At 45.9% G+C, this 19,910-nt stretch overlaps 1 long non-coding RNA gene across 1 annotated transcript in view; it reads left to right on the top strand.

The window, feature by feature from the left end:
• The window catches only part of LOC139014847 (uncharacterized), a 63,028-nt gene extending 56,114 nt beyond the window's left edge, over positions 1–6,914 (top strand). Inside the window, exon 3 of the long non-coding RNA XR_011472366.1 lies at positions 6,421–6,914. This is a non-coding gene — a long non-coding RNA (uncharacterized lncRNA). The remainder of the gene's footprint in view (positions 1–6,420) is intronic.
• Positions 6,915–19,910: the final 12,996 nt, after the last annotated feature.

Raw genomic sequence — 19,910 nt, forward strand, 5'->3', positions numbered from 1 at the left:
CTCACTCGCTAAAACCCAGGCCTCAGCCGGGCTGCGTCCCTTCTGGTTTCTCGGGGGATCCTTCCCCGTGGCCTCCAGCGTCCAGGGGTTGCCCACAGCGCCATGGCCTGTGGCCCCCTCTGTCTTGAAAGCCAACAATGGCCAGTCGAGTCCTTCTCACCGAGAAAGGCGAGGTGACACAGTTCAGAATTAGCAGACGATACGACAACGGAAACGTTACAAAGCAGATCAATCCTCAAAAAGAAACACATGAGCCTGGGACTGTGGACACTGGCTGGGACCACCCCCAACTCTGCTCCCCACTCTGACCTCATCCCCCCAGCCCGCTCCCCTCCCAGCTGCTGAGTCCTGTCCTACTACATAAGAGCTGCCGCCTGTGGGTAAAGTCCCCTGTGTCCCCACTAATTCAGTCCATGAGCAGTGACCTTGAAAAAACCCAAATCTTGTAAAACTGCTTGAAAATGAGTCCAAGAAAACGTACTTGCATACAATTTGTGTGACTTCTCTGAGTCTTCAATTCGTACTTTCCCTGTTTCAAGTAATTATTTCAATGTGTTTTATTCAAATACGGGCACTGGCCATGCTTTTGTGATTTAACTCAATTTGGTTCTTCATGAATTTCTTGTTTTTAAAGAAATAGAAACCCCACACATTCTGGATTTAATCATCACAGGTTGCATCGTTATTACGTAAGAATTAGTGAACAGTTTACCTGTTTAGGGCTAATTAGTGAACAGTTTACCTGTTTTTTCTTTTTTTGGCCTTTTGAGACATGAAACAAAACCTAAAGAATGCACAATAAAGTTTAATTTGAAATTTTAAACTACGAAAAGCATATAGGACAGTGATGGATGTGAGCAGGGGTAATGAGCTCCCCAGAATCCCTGTGCAAGAATCCCAGAGCACGCGCGATCATCAACGCGTCACTGAAAGTACCCTCTTCAGCCGTGTTTTCTTTTTATAGAAGAAACGTGAGCAAGGAGGCAGTGAGCACAGAAGTTGTCTCCCTAACACATTTACACACGTGAGATACTTTGTCAGATGTTATCTTACGGAATTCTCAAAGCAGCTCTGTAATGGACAGAGGATATGATCCTAATTTTATAAAAAAGAAAGTTGGACCAAAGATATCCTAGATCTCAGGGCCATGTTTTTGTGTGTGAATCCTCACCTGAGGATATTTTCCCATTGGTTCTCAGAGAGAGTGGGCGGGAATAGACATATCAATGTGAGCCTGGAACGTGCCCTTGACTGGAATCGAACCCGGGACCCTTCAGTCCATAGGCCGATGCTCTAACCACTGAGTCAAACTGGCCAGGGCCAGGGACATGTCTTTTGACTCTTTGCATTCTATAGTCTTTTATGCTACTAGAGGCCTGGTGCATGAATTTGTGCATGGGTGCGGGGTCCCTCGGCCTGGCCGGCAATCGGGGCCGATTGGGGCTGTCTCGCCCAGTCCCGATTGGGGCCGATGAGGGCCAGCCGGCCTGGGGGAGGGACCGTGCCAGGTTGGCTGTCTGTGGGAGTTGGCTGTGGGAGTGCACTCCTGTGTTGAGCGTCCGCCCCCTGGTGGTCAGGGTGTGTCATAGCTATCGTCCGGTCCTCCGGTGGTAACAGTCGCTTAGGCTTTTATATATATAGATAATGCTTAAAACTTTAAACTACAAATAAGTATGTAAGATAGTAATTGAATTCAGATACTGACTTTGTAGGTTTGAGACCTGAAAATGTTTGAAAAAGGATGTATCAGAATTAATGCAGGAAAAATGTCCACTAAAATTTTATCCTTCTGGATTCTCCAGGGCAGTAAGAAATCAGATCTCTTGAGCTCTAGCTTGTTTTTGTCCCTGTTTTGCTACATTCGAAGGCTCTCTTACACTCTAGAGTCTGAGGAAAACTATGTCTGAAATCAGAGGGAGATGATTCTTTACTACCATATTGAACGAAGTAAGCCCCTGAGAAGCAAGTGATTTGACAATTGAGTCCCTTGGCACCATATTCATGGACCAGGAGCTGCAAAAAGATGCCTGTGATGAAACCAACGAGGAGCGTCAGAGTGACAGAGATGCAGGAGCGGCTGCTCCGAAGACCCCAGGCCTCAGGGGTGGAGACAAAGGAAGTGCATCCCTGGTTCTTTGCCGCCTGACATGCTGCCAAGGCGACTGACCTCCTAATCTCTCTAACTGGCTCTCCTGCATCCGGAGTGCCTCACGGACAGACGCAGGGAGAACGTGGATGTGGCTCTGGCTGTCACTAAAATCCGCTCCAGAGACGCTCCAGAAACCCGATGGCAAGAGACCTGTAACAGCATCGCTGAGTCACACAGATCTGAGGGTTTTACACGGTCCACGAATTTGCGGCCAGAAGTTTTAATTTATTCTACAGCTCTTATGCAATACACGTATTTACTAAATCATTTACAAATCACTTTCTATTCATATTGATTCTCTTTTGTTTTTTAAATTCTCACCCAAGAATATGTGTTTTTATTGACTTTGAGAGAGAGAGAGAGAGAGAAAGAGAGATGAGAGCAAAACATAGATCGGTTGCCTCCTGTGTGCACCCTGACTGGGGATTTAACCCACAACCTAGGAATGTGCCCCAACCGGGAACTGAACCCACCAACCAGGGCCATAGCGACTTGCTTTATGTTATGAAATTTCAATTCTGTGTGGTTACATATACTTTCTTTATGTGGAAGCTATGGAGACTCTTAATACTCTTTTCCTTTCAACTTGAATGATTCACATATTCCTTGTGTGTAGGTTATTGATCTTTTCACTTTAAGAAATCTAGTGATTTCTTTTATCCTCTTTTTTCAAGCTTTTTTTTGGAAAGCCGTCTCCTTTTCATTGTCTTCTTCATCTTAGCCTTGCCTTTTTCTTCTTCTTTCAAAGTATGTTTTTATTGATTTCAGGGAGAGGGAGAGGGGGATAGAAACATCAATGATGAGAGGAATCATTGACCAGCTGCCTCCTGCATGCCCCCTACTGGGGATCAAGCCCACACCACGGGCACATAGGCCCTGACAGCGAACGGAACCGTGACCTCCTGGTTCATGGGTCAATACTCAACTGCTGAACCACACCCGCTGGGCAACCCTGACTTTTTCTTTTTCTCCACAGAATCATTCAGCTGTTTGGAGCTCAGATCAATTTCTATGTACGGAGTATTCACTGATGATTCAAAGTTAATGTAATTCGACAGTATTTGTGTGCTTGTTATGTAATTTACTCCCTAATCATATCCAGATTAGCACCATTTTATCCATCTTGCACAATACGATGACTCTTGTACCCGTACATCGTCCCTCTCAAATAAGATTAGGAGTAATTACAAGTCCGGGATTAAATTAAGCGCATACCACACGTATACAGATCTCGTGTGGTTTTCATACTGGCAAACGCGCTGGACATGTCATGGAACATTTCTCTGGTCCTGCAAGTGGGTCGTTATCCGTTCTGTGCGTTAGATGTGTTTCTGAATCATATTAAGAAGGTACTTTGGTAGGAGATGTATTTAGGAGGCAGCATGGCTCCAAGGCTGTTTCTCAAGCATGTGAAAGGTGGGGAAGGATTTTGCGGAGACACAGCACAGCTTGCAAACAAAGTGACTCGCCCTTTCCTCGGGGTCGGGGCCAGGAGGCTGGGAGGGGCGCTGGGGGAGCAGCTCCGTTACCTGAGGCAGGTGGCGAAGACTGCACTCAGGAGACATCGCTCGCAGACACGGGGATGCTGCGGCGTCTCCGGGCTCAGTGCTCCAGGCGGAGACACAACCATCGGCCACGACTGGGCGCAGGCCTTTCGAGGCCCCATGGGGCCGAGGCTGGAGCAGGCGCTGTCTGTTTACGTCTGGAAGGTCCAGGCATTGTCTCTCTCCTCGCCTCGCACAGGCATGACGTGGGTCCCTCGTGCGTGTGCCTGGCAGCTGGTCAGAGCAAGGGGCGTGGGGCTCCACCAGGAGGGACAGTTCTCATGGGAAAAGGAAAACATCGCCGGGCAGGGACAGCAGATAAACCTGGCGATCCAGCGTCTCTGCCGCGTCTCGCTCTGCGCCCGGAGCAGGAGGCCCCGAGCAGACACACGTGGGGTTTGTGTTCAGTATAAGAAGCATCTGTGCCCTGATTCTCCCAAGCACACAGACAGCCCGGGGCATTTGTATTTACTTCGCTGTGTAGCAGCATCTACGCCGCGGTTACTGGAAAAACATGGAATCTGAGGGAAGAGACATGAGGACAGAGTGTCACTGTGCCAGGCCATCGGCCTGGTCTGGGTGCCGTGCCGTGCAGTGAAGTCAGTGTGCCTTCCCTCCCGGCCACAGCGGCGCCCCACCCCCGGGGCTGGCATGGGGCTGGTCCCGGCAGAGCCACCAGGGTGGAGGAGGGGTGACTCCTTCGAGAGTAACCGCTGTGCTTTCCCAGGATGAAAGTGGGTGAAATTCTGGGCCAGGAACAATGAAGGAGGCCAAGCAGAGATACTTAGGAGAGCAGGTCTCTGCAGATAGAGGACAAATGGTAATTCAGCACATATGGCTGGGTGAGGGGGGGTGAGGGGGGGAAGGGGGGGAATAAGGCGATGAGGGATGGGGCACATGCCCAGGTTGTGGGCTCGATCCCCAGTGGGGGACGTGCAGGAGGCAGCTGATCCAAGATTCCCTCTCATCATTGATGTTTCTCTCTCCCTCTCCCTCTCCCTTTCTCTCTCTCTGAAATAAACCCTGCAGCCCAGCCCTGGGCCCAGTGACTGAACAGGGACTGGCAAGCAGGTGTGTGTAGTTGAGGCAACAGGCCCAGCCCTGTGTCCAGGCACTGGCACCAGGTGACTATCCTCCTCCTGGGGTGCAGGCTGGGGAGCTGCAAGGAAAGCCGTGTTCTCTGGGTCACTTAAGACAAGGGTGGGGCCGGCCGGTGTGGCTCAGTGGCTGGGCATCGACCTATGAACCAGGAGCCACAGTTCACGCCCCAGTCAGGGTGCACACACCCGGGTTGTGGGCTCATCCCCAGTGGGGGGCGTGCAGGAGGCAGCCGGTCCATGATTGTCTCTCGTCATGGATGCTTCTCCCTCTCTCTCCCTCTCCCTCCTTCTCTGAATGCGGTAACAATATATTAAACACAGACGAGGGTGTGGGCAGCACTTTCTAATGAGATGCAGGTGCAGAGGCTGCCGTCGGAGGCACCGGGAGAAGTGTGAGCCGGAGGAGACCCGTTCAGAGCGAAGGCTGCTGAGGTTTGTTCTGTGCGGCGTCACTTCCAAGCCCAGAAGCCCAGGGGCCTCTATTGTTGCTCGTTGCCTTGAAGGCCGGGCCTGCTTCCTCCCATTAAGCGCCCGTTTTCCGTGGGCCATTCTGCTGCTCAGACTTCTTCCTGCGGCGCCTTCTGCTGCTTCTCACTGAACTCGCTTATCTGCCCTCACATTTGTTTCCTGGAGATAGAGCCGGGCTCGGGCCCCTCTCTCCGCGGCCGCATCCTTCTTCCTTCATTGGAGCGTTCTTGTTGTTTCAGCGGGGAGGGGGCGGGGGGTGGGGCAGAGAAAAAGTGTGACCGTGTTTCTAGAGAGAGAGGGGGTGTGAGTGGCAGGGGTGGGGTTACTCAGGAGACCTTTATCTGCTGTCACTCTCTTTCCTGCCGATTCGGTGATGGCATTTCTGATAACATCGGCAAGAATTTAAGAGACAAGATTTTTGCCAAGTTTTTGGTGCACGTTTCAGTAAGTTACTGGTTAAAGTTCTGCCAGCGATTTTCACCCCGCGTGCCACAGGGGTTTTTAGAACAGGCAATGCTGACTCTTTAGTCAGGGGCTCTGACCTCTTTCCCCGTAGACTGTCAGGTAAAAAAATGACAACGGCCTGCACTACAATGGCCATCTGGTGTGAAGGAATCAAAATTACACCTGTTTTTGCCTGGCCGGTGTGGCTCAGTGGTTGAGTGTTGACCTATGAACCAGGAGGTCACAGTTAGATTCCCGGTCGGGGCACATGCCTGGGCTGTGGGCTCGATCCCCAGTGTGGGGGGTGCAGGAGGCAGCCCAACGATGTTTCTCTCATCATTGATGTTTCTATCTCTCTCTCCCTCTCCCTTCCTAGCTCTCTAAAATAACCAATAAAAAAATCTTTAAAATATAAAATAAAAATTATACCTTCTTTTTTTGTCAGATCAGCAGAAGTGTAGTCTATTTTTTGGTGTGCCGCATGATGTTAGTAATTAGCTTATGTGGCCACGAGATGGAAAAGTTGAACATCGCCGTTATTCTACAACTTTAAAAAGTTATGGGGGGGGGGGGGGGCGCACAGCTCTCCAGGAAAGCACGAAAGACTCCGAGACCTTAAGCTCAGTGAGCATGTGGCGTGTGGAACAGGCGAGCGTCAGTCTGTGACGTGCAGAAGGGACACTTGAAAACTGACATTGTTTTCATTTTCGTTTAGTCTTTCCAGGACTCGAAAGCCAACCTCATGAAAATTCTACCTGGAAACTGGCCAGATGGGAGTTTGAGTCTTGGGAAAACATAAACGAAAATGAAAACAATGTCAGTTTTCAAGTTTCATTGGAAAACGCTGACGACATATCAGTTCCTCCCCAGCGAGGGCCTGCCTGCTTGGCCACCAGGTGACTGTGGGCCGAGGGCACGTGCCACGTCCTGCTGGCGCCTGGGACACCTCTTACCAAGATGACTCCCCAGAATCCAGCAGTAACACTTCTTCACGATCCTAGAGAGGGGAATGTGAAACTTGAAAAAGCGGGAAACTGAAAGCTTTGCGTCTAGTATGAGTGATGAAGATGAAGGCCAAGAGCGTTTCCGGTGAGAGGACTCTAGTGCACTCCCTCCTGAGCGGCCAGGCGCCCGCACGGGCCCTCTGGGACTCTCAGCCCAGGGTCTCGCTGTTCTTTCTTCAGAAAATACTGTGTTGTCACCTCCACTTGCAGCAATTAGGAACATTCATACCGGGGGGGGGGGGGGGGGGGGGGGAGGGGTATCCTTTCTAGAGAAAGCTGTCATAATTTCCAAAGGAAGGCATATCTTGCGATCGTGCACTCTCCAGGCCTCCACGTGAAATAGCGTTATTACCAGGAGACACCGTCCTTCCTACATGGAGTATTTGTGGCCTTACCTGTACCAAGTTAGTGTCATGAGAATATCGATTTCCATGTTCTGAGCTGTGGAATGGAGCCCTTCTCTACAAGAGCCCATTTCCCCATCACTGGTTCCCAGTTAAGCAGAGCGTGTTGGGTCATGGACGCTAAAATATCACTTTCTCTCCTGAGAACTGGGGGGAAGGGCAGGAGGAGACATCCACTTTCGCAGGGAGTCATCGCAGAACCTAAAATTACCACACATTCGTCATACAGTGGGGCCTTGACTTACGAGTGTCCCGACTAAAGAGTTTTTCAAGATACGAGCCGTCTCTCGGCCGATTTTTTGCTTTGAGTTGCGAGCTAAAATTCGGGTTATGAGCCAGCTTCAGATACCCCACCGCTAGTTGGCGCAGCGAATGTCACAGTGAACGCCACAGCATCAGCCCAGCGTCACGTGTCTCACTTGTTCACTTTTGATTTGACATACGAGTAATTTGAGTTATGAGCTCCGTCACGGAACGAATTAAACTCGTAAGTCAAGGCCCCACTGTATTTTCTAACATTTTATGAGCAATTTTTAGTGTCCTTTTCACATGCCTATAAGAGAAATATTCATGTATTAATTCTGTACCCCAAAATAAAAGCTATAAATTCCACATAAAATGAATACTGGGCATAATAAATTTTGTTTCTTTCAAGATAAAGTCATGACAGTACGTATGAAATTTACCCAAAGATAAAGAACAGTTTTCTAACCTCAAAAAGAAAAACATGTGTGAAAGGTAGCATGTTTAGTTACATGGCGTTTCAATTTATAATTTAAAATCAAGTAAATAATGACGGCTAAAATGTAACGGGATGTGAGACAGAACAATGTCACATAAGATTTTACAAATGGGAGACTAGCTGGGCCTGTCCCTCAAGTCTTAGACAAACACTTCTGAGTTCTCCAAGAGCAAACACAACATTTAAAAAAATATATTTTTTTATTGATTTTCGAGAGGAAAGGAGAGGGAGATAGAAACATCAATGATGAGAGAGAATCATTGATCGGCTGCCTCCTGCACGCCTCCCACTGGGAATCGAGCCTGCAACTTGGGCATGTGCCCTGACCAGGAATCAGACCATGACCTCCTCGACTGTTGGGCCACACTGGCTGGGCGCAAACATAATTTTTAATGTTCTTAGTTGGATGGAGAGGCCTCCCTATTTAGTTTTATTAACACCATGGAAATTGGATCAGAGGTTAAAATTAAGGGGTCAACTATTTTTCTTTGTCATGTGGAGTAGAATGAATATTGAACATCAAGTTCAGGTATCCAATCTGATACTGTATTAGATGCATGATCATGACATGTCACTTTTTGTTAATCCCCACCTGAGGATATTTCCCCATTGATTTTTAGAGAGTGAAAGGGAGGGGAAGAGACAGAGAGAGAAACATCATCTGAGAGAGACAAATCGGTTGGTTGCACCCTGACTAGGCCCAGGGATCGAGCCTGCAACCAAGGTATGAGCCCTTGACCAGAATTGTACCCAGAGCCCTTCAATCCGCAGGCCAGCACTTTTTCCATTGAGCCAAACCGGCGAGGGCAACACAAGTCACTTTTAACCTTTAAGTTCCAGTTTTGTTATATGCAAACTGATGCCAATGGTGCCCACACTGCCATGAAATGAAGTTTGAGTTGTGAGAGGCCTGTGTACTTAGTAATAATATGCAGAAATAAATAAATTCTTATTCCATAAATGTCTGAGTTATTGTAAATGCATCTGTTGTTTGAGATAAACTAGCTTTTTGTAAACCATTAACGAAAACATGTTGCTTATGCATTGATGTGTGGAGAAAACAAATGTTGACCAAGCTGTTTCAAAGCATAGAAAATGTGAAAATCATGGTTGTTGAGAATCATGCAATGCTATTTGTTTATAAGAGGGGAAGCTCCGTTCACTTTATTAACATCTTTAACCAATTTGCTTCTAGTACAGCACGGGGTGCTGGGACTTGTTTAATCCGAAGAATATGTGAAAATCCTGCCTCCGGATACCTTTTCCCTTCAACTTTCCTGGTGTAGAAACAGTGTCCAAGCAGAATTTGTGGTAAGGAGTTCATGCTTTGCTTCTTGAAAACTTATTCAGCCAGGAGAGATGATCCAAACCTTCTATTCCAACACGTCCTTTAACAAGGACAGAATAAACGAGATGATAGCACATGAGATTTGATTTCTATTACTTGGGCGTGTAAGTTAGAGCTCTGTTCATTAAGCACAGATTTCCCTGTGGAAGGAGCTGCCTCTTAGTTCTATAAACACACCCTGTGTCTGTTTTCTTCTCTTCATCTCTCTTAAAGAATTATCTTCTGATTTTGATTTATCTTTTGAAGAACATCTTCAATCCAACTTTCTTCTGAATTCCTGGGACCAGGGTCCCTCTTATTGGCGTCTTGAATTCTCACTCTCCAGCTAAAAGTGTTCTGTGAGGGTTCTCATCCCACGTAAACTTTCCGATGTGCACGTTTACTCTGAACTCAGCCTCTTCTGGTCTGCACTCACTTGTTTCTACTCCCTCACAACTCACACACGTCTTCTCTTTGGCTTTTACCATCCCTGCTCTACTGGGACCTGTTCCTGCAGGCTAACATGCTTTACCTTCAGTTTCCATCCTCTGACTTATTATTTTTTTAAAAATATGTTTTTACTGATTTCAGAGAGGAAGAAGAGGGGGAGAGAGAGACAGAAACATCAATGATGAGAGAGAATCATGGATTGGCTGCCTCCAGCACATCCCACACTGGGGGTCAAGCCCGCAACCCGGGCCTGTGGCCTCCTGGTTCATAGGTCGATTCTCAACCACTGAGCCACGCCAGCTAGGCCATCCTCAGAGTCGGCAACAGCCGTCACTATTAGCTGTTTGATATAAGGGTGTGGTTTGATGGTAGTTAGTGACTAGATCCCTGACATGCATAAATCCTGCTTTGCCAGTTGCCTCTCTCTTGATATCATTAAAAAATTTATTGTTTAAGTAGAGTTGGTATCAATCTTATACTGATTCTATTAGTTTCAGGTATACAATATCATGATTTGATATTTTCATATCTTATAATGTGATCATCCCAATAGTTCTAATCATATGTCACAATGTAAAGTTATCATAATATTATTGACTATATTTCCCTGCCCCTTTTCACCTATTTCCCCATCCCCTCCCTTCTGGTAACCATACCTTTTGTCTGTATCTATAAATCTGTTTTTGTTTTATTATGTTTGTTTGTTTTGTCTTTTTTTTTTTTTAGATTCTACCTGTAAGTGAAACCATACGGTATTTGTTTTCTCTGCCTAACTTATTTCACTTAGCACAATACCCTCTAAATCTACCCATGTTGTAGCAAATGGCAAGATTTCATTCTTTTTATGGCTGAGTAACAGTCCATTGTATAAATATAACGCATCTTCTTTACCTACTCATTTATCAGTGGGTACCTCGGTTGCATATTTTAGCTATCATAAGTAATTCTGCAATGATTTTGGGGTGCATATATCTTTTCAGATTAGTGTTTTCATTTTCTTTGGATAAATACCAAAGAAAATAAAAAATCGGTTATATTGCATATATTTTTTGAGAAAATCTCCATAATGTTTTTTCCTAGGGAATGCACCAGTTTGCAGTCCCACCCACAGCGCACAAAGGTTTCATTTTCTCCATGTTTTTTTTTTTTTTTTTTTTTTTTTTTGTGTGTGTGAAAAAAATACTTTTATTTCTCTTGGGTAAATTCCTAGGAGAAGAATGGTTCAATCATACGGCAGATATATAGTTAATGTTTTTATTTTTTATTTTTTATTTTATTTTTTTATTTTTTTATTTTTGCTAAAAGTATTACAAAGTGTATTACATAAGTGTCCTTTTTTCCCCCCCGCCCTTGACAGACCCCTGCCCTCCCTTACCCCCCAGTGTCTTATGTCCATTAGTTATGGTTATATGGATGCATACCAGTCCTTCGGTTGTTGTTTGTTGACTTTTTTGGTAATAGCCATTCTGACTGGTATGAGATGGTATCTCTCTGTGGTTTTGATTTGCATTTCCCTGATAATTAGTGATGAGCCTGCTCGAGCCAGGGACACAAAAGCAAAAAGAAACAAAAGAGACTACATCTGATTAAAGAGCTTCTGACAGCAGGAAGGAAACTTCAGCAAAACAAGACGGCGCCTGGTGAATGGGAGAGAACATTCACCCAGATAAGTTCCGGAGGTTTGCTATTCAAAGTGGATACGAAACACCCAACCCCATGACAAAAAGTGCACAACCCAACTTACAAAATGGGCACAGGACATAAAAAATCCATTTCTCCAAAGAAGACATACATTCGGCCAATAGGTGCAAAGATGCTCACCATCACTCATCATCAGGAAAATGCCAACTGATGTCATCTTCTCCCTAGAATAATAGTGAGTGGGAAACAAATTATCACTTTATTTTTAGTTAAACTAGTGCCAATGAGCCCCACCTCTAGGCACGTGTAGAAATAGATCATTATATACCCCAACCCCAAAGCCTGTAATCACCTCTTCTTACCACTCCAAACTCAATAGGAAAAGTGAAAAAAAAAATCTCCCGAATCACAGAGATATTAAAGTTCTCAGAATGAAACCTTTCTTTGGATAAATTTCCAAAGTCACTAATGCCTCTTGTTCTCCTCCGCCATGTTGTCTTACTTTGTGCATCTCAGGACGATGTCCCCTTAGAGGCCTGGGTGGTCTGTATTCCCTCTGCAGCATTTGCGACGCGGGCCCCATTCACTGGAACGGGTGTCGCCTTTCAGCACATCCACGTTTGATCCCCTCAGTCCCTTTCCTTATGTGTCCCGTACTTCCAAGATTTCAAGGATAGCCATGCTCAAAAAAAAAAAAAAAAAAAAATAGGCCTACGCTCCATAAATTCAGAATGCACCAAAGATCATTTAGCAACATGTGATCTAGACTCCAGTTGCATTTTACCAACAAAAACCAATGTGCTCAGAGGCCAGGGACCATGCCATTCGGGTCCCTTCTTGCTTTACTCAGCTGTAGACCGCAGCTGAGGGTCAGTGGTATCTGGAAAGAGTAATGAACAGGAGTCACAAAGAACATGAAAAACAAACAAACCTTACAAGCTTCTTGGATTTTGCCTCTTACCTACTAGGAAGTCCACGCCACTTGTCCAAAAGCCACGATTTGTGGATTTGAACTACAATGGGTGACATCCCCCTGATGGTAGACGTCGTAGGCGCTCTCAGCTTCAGGTGAACTCCGTAGGGAGTTCCCACACCCAGGGACTCGGTGGGAAGTCCAGTGAGGAGTAACATGACCTCCTGCCGAGTCTTTTTTCTCTGAGTTCTCATTGCCTGGGTCCTGATGAATTTTCATTGTAACCAACCCTTTCCATCATCTTCTATTTTCTTTTCCTTCAGTTGTGGGGCCTCATTCTCAGAGAAAAGTGCCATTCCTCCAATCACAGATAAATACAGAAGAAAAAGGAAACCAGCAAGGAGCCATTGAAAGCAAATCAATTTTGGTTTCTAAGCTTGTGTCTTTCACCAATTTATGTCACTATGAGGAGAGTAGGGAGGAGTCCACCACTGACTTCATAACTTGCGTTGAGCACTTCAATCAACCATGTACTACGTGTGAAAAAAACATCTATTTGAACAATTTTCTAGGTAGGCATCCTTGGACTATTTCAGAATATGCAATCTTTGATTCCTCCTGGATTTCGGACATCTAAGTCTCATACTCCTCCCTCCTATACTGACGTTGGAGAAAATCTCAAACCATTGTTCTGAAAAGAGATGCACGAACAAAACACCCTAAGGCCTGGGTCGGAAGGACGGCTGCATCGACATATTGAATAATCAGAATTCAGACATTTCTGATAAACGTACCCAAGTCCCTTTCTTCCTGCCTGTTGGCGACATGCTTCTGTGGGGCAGGACCGAGTTGATTCCCGAGAATGGGAGTCACTACAAAGGTCTTCTGCACATTCACAGACCATGACACAAGTTGCCAGAGCTGCTATGTAAATATTAAAAAGTGGAATTTTTTTTAGCTTAACGAACACATGTATTCTTATTTTTCTGTTTTTGAAATTGCTTTAAACATATGAACCACTTCAAGTGCACAGAAAAGTAGAAGAAACAACGAAACAAAACAAATGATGCAGCCCAGTGAGTAAGAGCGTGGCCTCGGGAGACGAAGTGCGTGGTTCAGGCCCAGGTCAGCCTTTGTTCGCGGGCAGCTTCCGACACTGACGGAGCCCCCCTGCCCCAGTGTTTATGCTGTGACGTCGACAGAATGTGCTAGTTTTCTTACAGGTTGTCATGAGAATAGATTACAGAGACTTAATGGCATTAGTGAGACTTTAATAAATAGCTGTTTATTATAGGTAATATTCAGTTTTGTCAAATCTTTATATTTGGCCATACTTGCTTTATAGATTTATAGATCACTGTATCATTTTTTTAAAAAATATATTTTATTGATTTTTTACAGAGAGGAAGGGAGAGGGATAGAGAATCAGAAACATCGATGAGAGAGAAACATCGACCAGCTGCCTCCTGCACACCTCCTACTGGGGTTGTGCCCACAACCAAGGTACATGCCCTTGACCGGAATTGAACCTGGGACCTTTCAGTCCACAGGCCAACGCTCTATCCACTGAGCCAAACCGGTTTGGCATGTATCATTTTTTAAAGAATTCAATATGATATGTATTTCAAGGTTCTTCATTTTTCCTTTTTTTGTTCCCTAGAGGTGATAAACTTGGCTTTCATCATTCCCATGGCTATTATAATTTGTATCTGTATATATAAAAGGCTAAGCGACTGTCCCACCGGCCGACAGACCGGCCAGTAGGTATGATGCACACTGACCACCAGGGGGCAGACACTCAGCGCAGGAGCTGCCGAGCTGCAGTAACTTGGCAGTGGTGGTTCTTGGGTGACGCACCCCGGAAACAGAGAGGAGGGAACCTGATTCTGGGGTGTGTCACCTGAGAACCACCCTCTCACAATCCGGGACCCCTTGGGGGATGTCGGAGAGCCGGTTTCAGTCTGATCCCCGCAGGCCAGGCCGAGGGACCCCACATGCTGGAAGGACCCCGCTCACTCTGCGGACGCCCTTTGAGCCACGGCACCGCCCCAGGTGTGGCTGGCTGGGGAGGGACTGGGGGAGGTTGGCTCCAGGGTGTGTCCTGCCCATGTCGCCCAGTCCCTCCCAGCCAGCCACCTTCTAATTAATTTCCTTTCAATGTGCACGAATCCATGCACCAGGCCACTAGTATATTTATAAAACTACAATTACTACATATATTGTTTTATATACTAAGTTAAAAATTTCACACTTAATGCCAATTTCAATAAATCAGGGTGCTAATATTTCAAAATGTGTGTTGTTTAAATCGCCTTTAAAAAGAGCAATTGTGCAATTAAACCTTCTAGTGAACAAAAGTCCAGCCTTTTATAATGTAACAGATAGAATAAAAGATCAGACAAATAAGTAGCCTTACATTCCTATTCAGAGAATATGTCATATTATTCATCTGTTAAAATATATCCCTCAGTTATAAAGCGATTACCCTCTAAACACAAGGGTCCTCAAACTTTTTAAACAGGGGGCCAGTTCACTGTCCCTCAGACCGTTGGAGGGCCGGACTATAGTTTAAAAAAAAACTATGAACAAATTCCTATGCACACTGCACATATCTTATTTTGAAGTAAAAAAACAAAACGGGAACAAATACAATATTTGTATTTGCATGTGGCCCGCAGGCCGTAGTTTGAGGACCCCTGCTCTAAACACAAGGGTATTGCAAATAACGATGTTGGCTCTTAAAACGAAAGCATTTGTTTGTAATCTTGATGAAAGCTGGACTTGGGCTGAGAGGTGCACCTGAGAAGCTGACGAGGAACTGAATATTGCTACCCGTAAAGAAAGATGAGTGAAATGCTATCATAATCTCAGGGACGACTGAGAGGGGCGGAGGGGGAGCCATGGGGAGAAGAAGAGGGAGAGGGAGAGGAGACACAGCTCCAGTGAGACTATCCGGAGACGTCGGAGCCAAAGGAGCTCCTGTTCCCAGCGCTGTTCGAGAAAGCAGGCGAGGGCCCCCAGGGGAGTCGGAAAACAGGGCCTGAATGGCCGTCAGTGTGGCTTGGTGGACCCCTGCGGCCTTCTTGTTCTTGTTTGAGAATGTGCTCTGTGTCCGTTCATCAAAGGCGTGCGATAGCCTTTCATCGTCACAGCATCGTCTTTTCAAACCCAGCTCTCGTGGGTTCTGTTATGAACGGCCTCTTCCTCAGACACGCATGGTTTTATGTTTCTGCTGGTGAGGTGTCCTTACGTAACTCGCCTTGCATTTCATTGACTCTACTTGGCCACAATCATGTTAATAGACAGAAAATTGTTGCCTAATGAGGGCTTATGAATCAGACAGTGAGATCTTACAGCCAACAAAGGCATTTATTTTCTCAATGAACCCTTCATAGTAAATAATTGTTCAGAGTTATTTTAAAATTAAATGGTAATTTTGCCTCCTTTCATGCACACCCCCCCCCCCCTTTTTTTTCTTTCTCACATTGTTATTTTCTGAAAACTGTTTTGGACAAAGACCTATTCTAGGAAATTCAAGTGGTTAAAAAAAAGTAAGTTAGAGGAACTATGTATTCAAGTGTGTTTTAATCTAGTGGGGTCAGACAAGCACAAAGAGAATGATACATACCGCTTAAACATGCTAAGAATTTTACCTTAGAACAAATAAACGAGGATGAGGACACTGAGGAGAGATAGAGCAGATGCAGGAATGACTAAGACATTAAGAAAGAAGTAAAATTTAAATAGAAATTGTAGAAAAATGGATAGAAATCCAATCCATGGAGATGGAAGAGGAATGGGAGCTTGCGTTATAATCTTGGGGGGAATGGTCTCCCCTTGGCTGACGTAACGAGTGTGAGGAAGAGCCGTCGGAGAGGAGAATAAAGGCAGGTCGTGGGGAACCCTGAGCACCAGAGGCTGAGTTTTAGGGGCGATGGGAACACACACGTGGAGAATTGGAGGAGCTGTCATGCGAGTAGAGAAGCTGCAGGAAAATCTGATTTGAAAAACGTTTGAAATTTTCCTTGTGTTTTTCAAATTTAGAAACTTGCACAGATGTGTGTGGCTACGGAATGTTGTCAAGAGGTCTGAGTCATCTTCAGTTCTTCCTTGATAATGCCCTGTAAGCATCCGGGAAGGACTTTTTCTGACTCTGTAGGCCCAAGTATTTAACCCTCTTCTATGATTTTTTCATCTGACCGTCCTCATTGTGCTTTTTTGAAACACAGCAACTTGAGGCCCCTGTGTCTGTTTCATCAGATTTACGTTCTTTGATTCAGTGCCTTCCCTTCCACAGGAGAGTAGGAGGCATATAGCAAAAATAAACTTTTTGTTGATTGGATGTGTGAATACATTATCCATTTTCCAGAATAGTGCTGGGTACATGATAAAGATGACGGTCAGTCGAGTGGATGACTGGGTAAATATCCATGGCATATTAGGGTTTCCTTTGCACATCCTCAAATAAGAAACCTATTTATGCTTTTATCTCAAATTCTTATTTAACTATAGATCATTTCTGACATTTGGCACAGTTGAATGACCACAGAAATTGGATAACTTTTATTTCTACCATTGATTTATTTTTTATTAAAATTTTAAAAAAATAGTTATTGTTGAACGTATTACATATGACACCACCCCCCCCCCACACACACACACACATTGACCTCTCTTCCAGCCTGCCCCGCCACCCACCCCAGGCCCTCACCACCCTATTGTCTGTGTCCTGGGTGATGCATATATGCACACAAGTCCATTGGTTGATCTCTTCCCACCCCCAGCCAAGCCCTCCTCCCCTCTGAGTCTACCATTGACTTAAATGCAGACAATGACAGTGCTTCATCTAACAATTGCACATGTCCAGCCTTCTTACACGTCACAGAAATGGCTATTGCTATAGTCAGGGATGTAAAAGGTGGCCGTGCTAGGACCTAAAGAGGGTTAGTTCTAGAGAGAGCGAAGATTGGCTCATTGCTGCCAGGTCAAAACCGTGGTGCCTGCGGGTCAGACGAGGGCAGCAAAGTCTTCTGACCTACAGGCACCATGGTTTTGACCTGGCAGCAATGAACCAATCTTTGCTCTCTCTAGAACTAACTCTCTTTAGGTCAGAACTCTGTGCTGGACAGAAGGGCCCGAGGTGAGCTGGAGCGTGCATGCATCTGAGAGAGCTCTGGAGCTGAGAGCATCAGCGATGGGAGTGCAGGAGCCCCAGGCAGCGAATCTGCCCCTTCGCACCCAGGGGCAGTGGCCAATATAATAGACTAGAGGCCTGATGCATGAAATTTGTGCAAAGGGCTCAGCACCCACTGCCACAGTGGCTGCCTCTGCCTCGGTCCTCACAGCCCCAGCTTCGTCCGGAAGGTTGTCTGGAAGGACATCTGGAAGGACGTCTGGTCTAATTAGCATATTACACTTTTATTACATAGGATTTAAAAAAGAAAGGATATAAGAGCACCATTGTTATTACCCTCACTATACATTTTCGTCTTTGAAGCAATTCTCTGTGGACTAGGCACCCAGGCACCACCCAAGAGGAATAATGCCAAGAGGGAGCCACTGGGAGCCAGGCCCGCTCTCCCTCACCCAGCCAAGGAGAGCTCGAGGAGTCAGGTTGACAAGAGGCAGAGAGACCGAGGATTCAACCCAGAAGCAAAGGCCAAGGACAGGGTCCAAGGCTCAGAAGCACAAGGAGACGGATGGACGGCCAGGTCGGGGGGCGGACACGAGTCTCCTCTCAGGACAGGTTTTGTTGTGAAGCCTCACCCGAGAGCACTTTCCATTGATGTTTAGAGGAAATGCAAGGGAGCACGGGAGACAGAGACACTGGATCGGTTGCCTCCCACATGTGCCTCTGCTGGCGCTCGGAACTGAGCCTGCAACCGGGGTACGTGCTCTTGACCAGAGTCCAACCCACGGCCCTTCAGTCCATGGGCGGATGGTCTAACCACTGAGCACTGGCGCCATGATAGTTTTTTAAAAAGATGGTGGGAATGGGTTCTGAAGTCTTGAGTAGCAACTGTCTTGGATAAAGATGCTTTATTGTGCCTAGAATCAGAGGGAAACCAGATCGGTCTTTCTGGAACTCTTAAAGGTATAGCATGGCATTTAAAGTCGAGTATCACTTACTCCTAACTTAGCCATATCTAGTTGCGTTGCCTTCGTCCTGTCTGGCGCACCTACGTGTTGTGTAATTTAAAGCATTATATTAGATTTTGGTTGAAATGTCTCCCCTTTCCTCCCTCCCCATCCCCTACCAAGTTCGAATGCTCCATGAGGGACGGGGACAGGATGGCAGAGGAGGCTCTTAAGCAAGTTTTGTTCAACGAATGCGCTGTCAGCACTCACACCCGCGGAGGTGGCATTCTTAGCGCTGTCATGGCGCATGGCATCTGGCAGCTGAATTGTCGCTCACTCTCTACGCGTAGCTGAGGTGACTATGGCTGCCAGAAGCAACCTTCTGCTTTTCCTTTGCCATGCAGAGGGTTCTCCGAACTGGGGCCTTGTTCTTTTTATAAATTTTATTTTTCAACTACAGCTGACCTTCACTATGACTTCATATTGGTTTCAAGTGTACAGCACAGTGGTTGACACTTAGGTACTGGACAGAGTGGTCTCTCTGATAAGAGTAGTACCGAATGGGTACCGTACCTGGTTATTACAATATTGTTGACTATATTCCCTATGCTGTACTTTACATTCTGTGACTATTGTGTAACCACCAACGTACACTTCCTAATCCCTTCACCCTTTTCTCCCAGCCCCCAAGCTGCCTCCCATCTGGCAACCATCAGTCTGTTCTCTGTATCTATGAGCCTGTTCCTGTTTTGTTTGTTTATTTTGTTCGTTAGATCCCACATGAAAGTGACATCACATGGTATTTGTCTTTCTCTGCCTGACTTACTCCACTTAGCATAAAACCCTCTAGTCCAGCGGTTCTCAACCTTCCTGATGCCACGACCCTTTAATACAGTTCCTCATGTTGTGGTGACCCCCAACCATAAAATTATTTTCGTTGCTACTTCATCCCTGTAATTTTGCTACTGTTATGAATCATCATGCAAATAGCTGATATGCAGGATATATTTTCATTGTTACACATTGAACATAATTAAAGCATAGTGATTAATCACAAAAACAATATGTAATTATATATGTGTTTTCCGATGGTCTTAGGCGACCCCTGTGAAAGGGTCGTTCGACCCCCAAAGGGGTTGCGACCCACAGGTTGAGAACCGCTGCTGTAGTCCATCCATGCTGTCCCTAATGGTAAGATTTCATTCTTTTTATTCCATTGTATACATGTGCCATATTTGTTGTTGTTGTTGTTAATCCTCACCTTGAATTTTTAGGGAGAGCAGAAGAGAGAGGGAGAGACAGAGAGAAACATCCATGTGAGAGAAACACATCGATGGGTTGCCTCCTGCATGCTCCCCAGTCAGGGCCTGGGCAAGGGAGGAGCCTGCAACCACGGTACGTGCCCTTGACCAGAATTGAACCCAGGACCGTTTGGTCGGTAGGCTGACGCTCTATCTACTGAGCCACACCAGCTAGGGCCGTTGTACCACATCTTTATCTGATTGTCTACTGATCTGATTGTCTACTGATCGGAACCTTGTTCTTAAAGAAAGTAGGGGTGGAGGGGCCTTGTCTACCCCACAGGCCTGTTGGAAAGCTGCCCATGCAGAGAACGTCTCAGCTCTCGGCCGTTACAGTCACATCTG

Source organism: Myotis yumanensis, unplaced genomic scaffold (genome assembly GCF_028538775.1).
Source record: "Myotis yumanensis isolate MYYU_CA2020_CCGP unplaced genomic scaffold, mMyoYum1.0.hap1 SCAF_8, whole genome shotgun sequence".
Lineage (NCBI taxonomy): Eukaryota > Metazoa > Chordata > Mammalia > Chiroptera > Vespertilionidae > Myotis > Myotis yumanensis.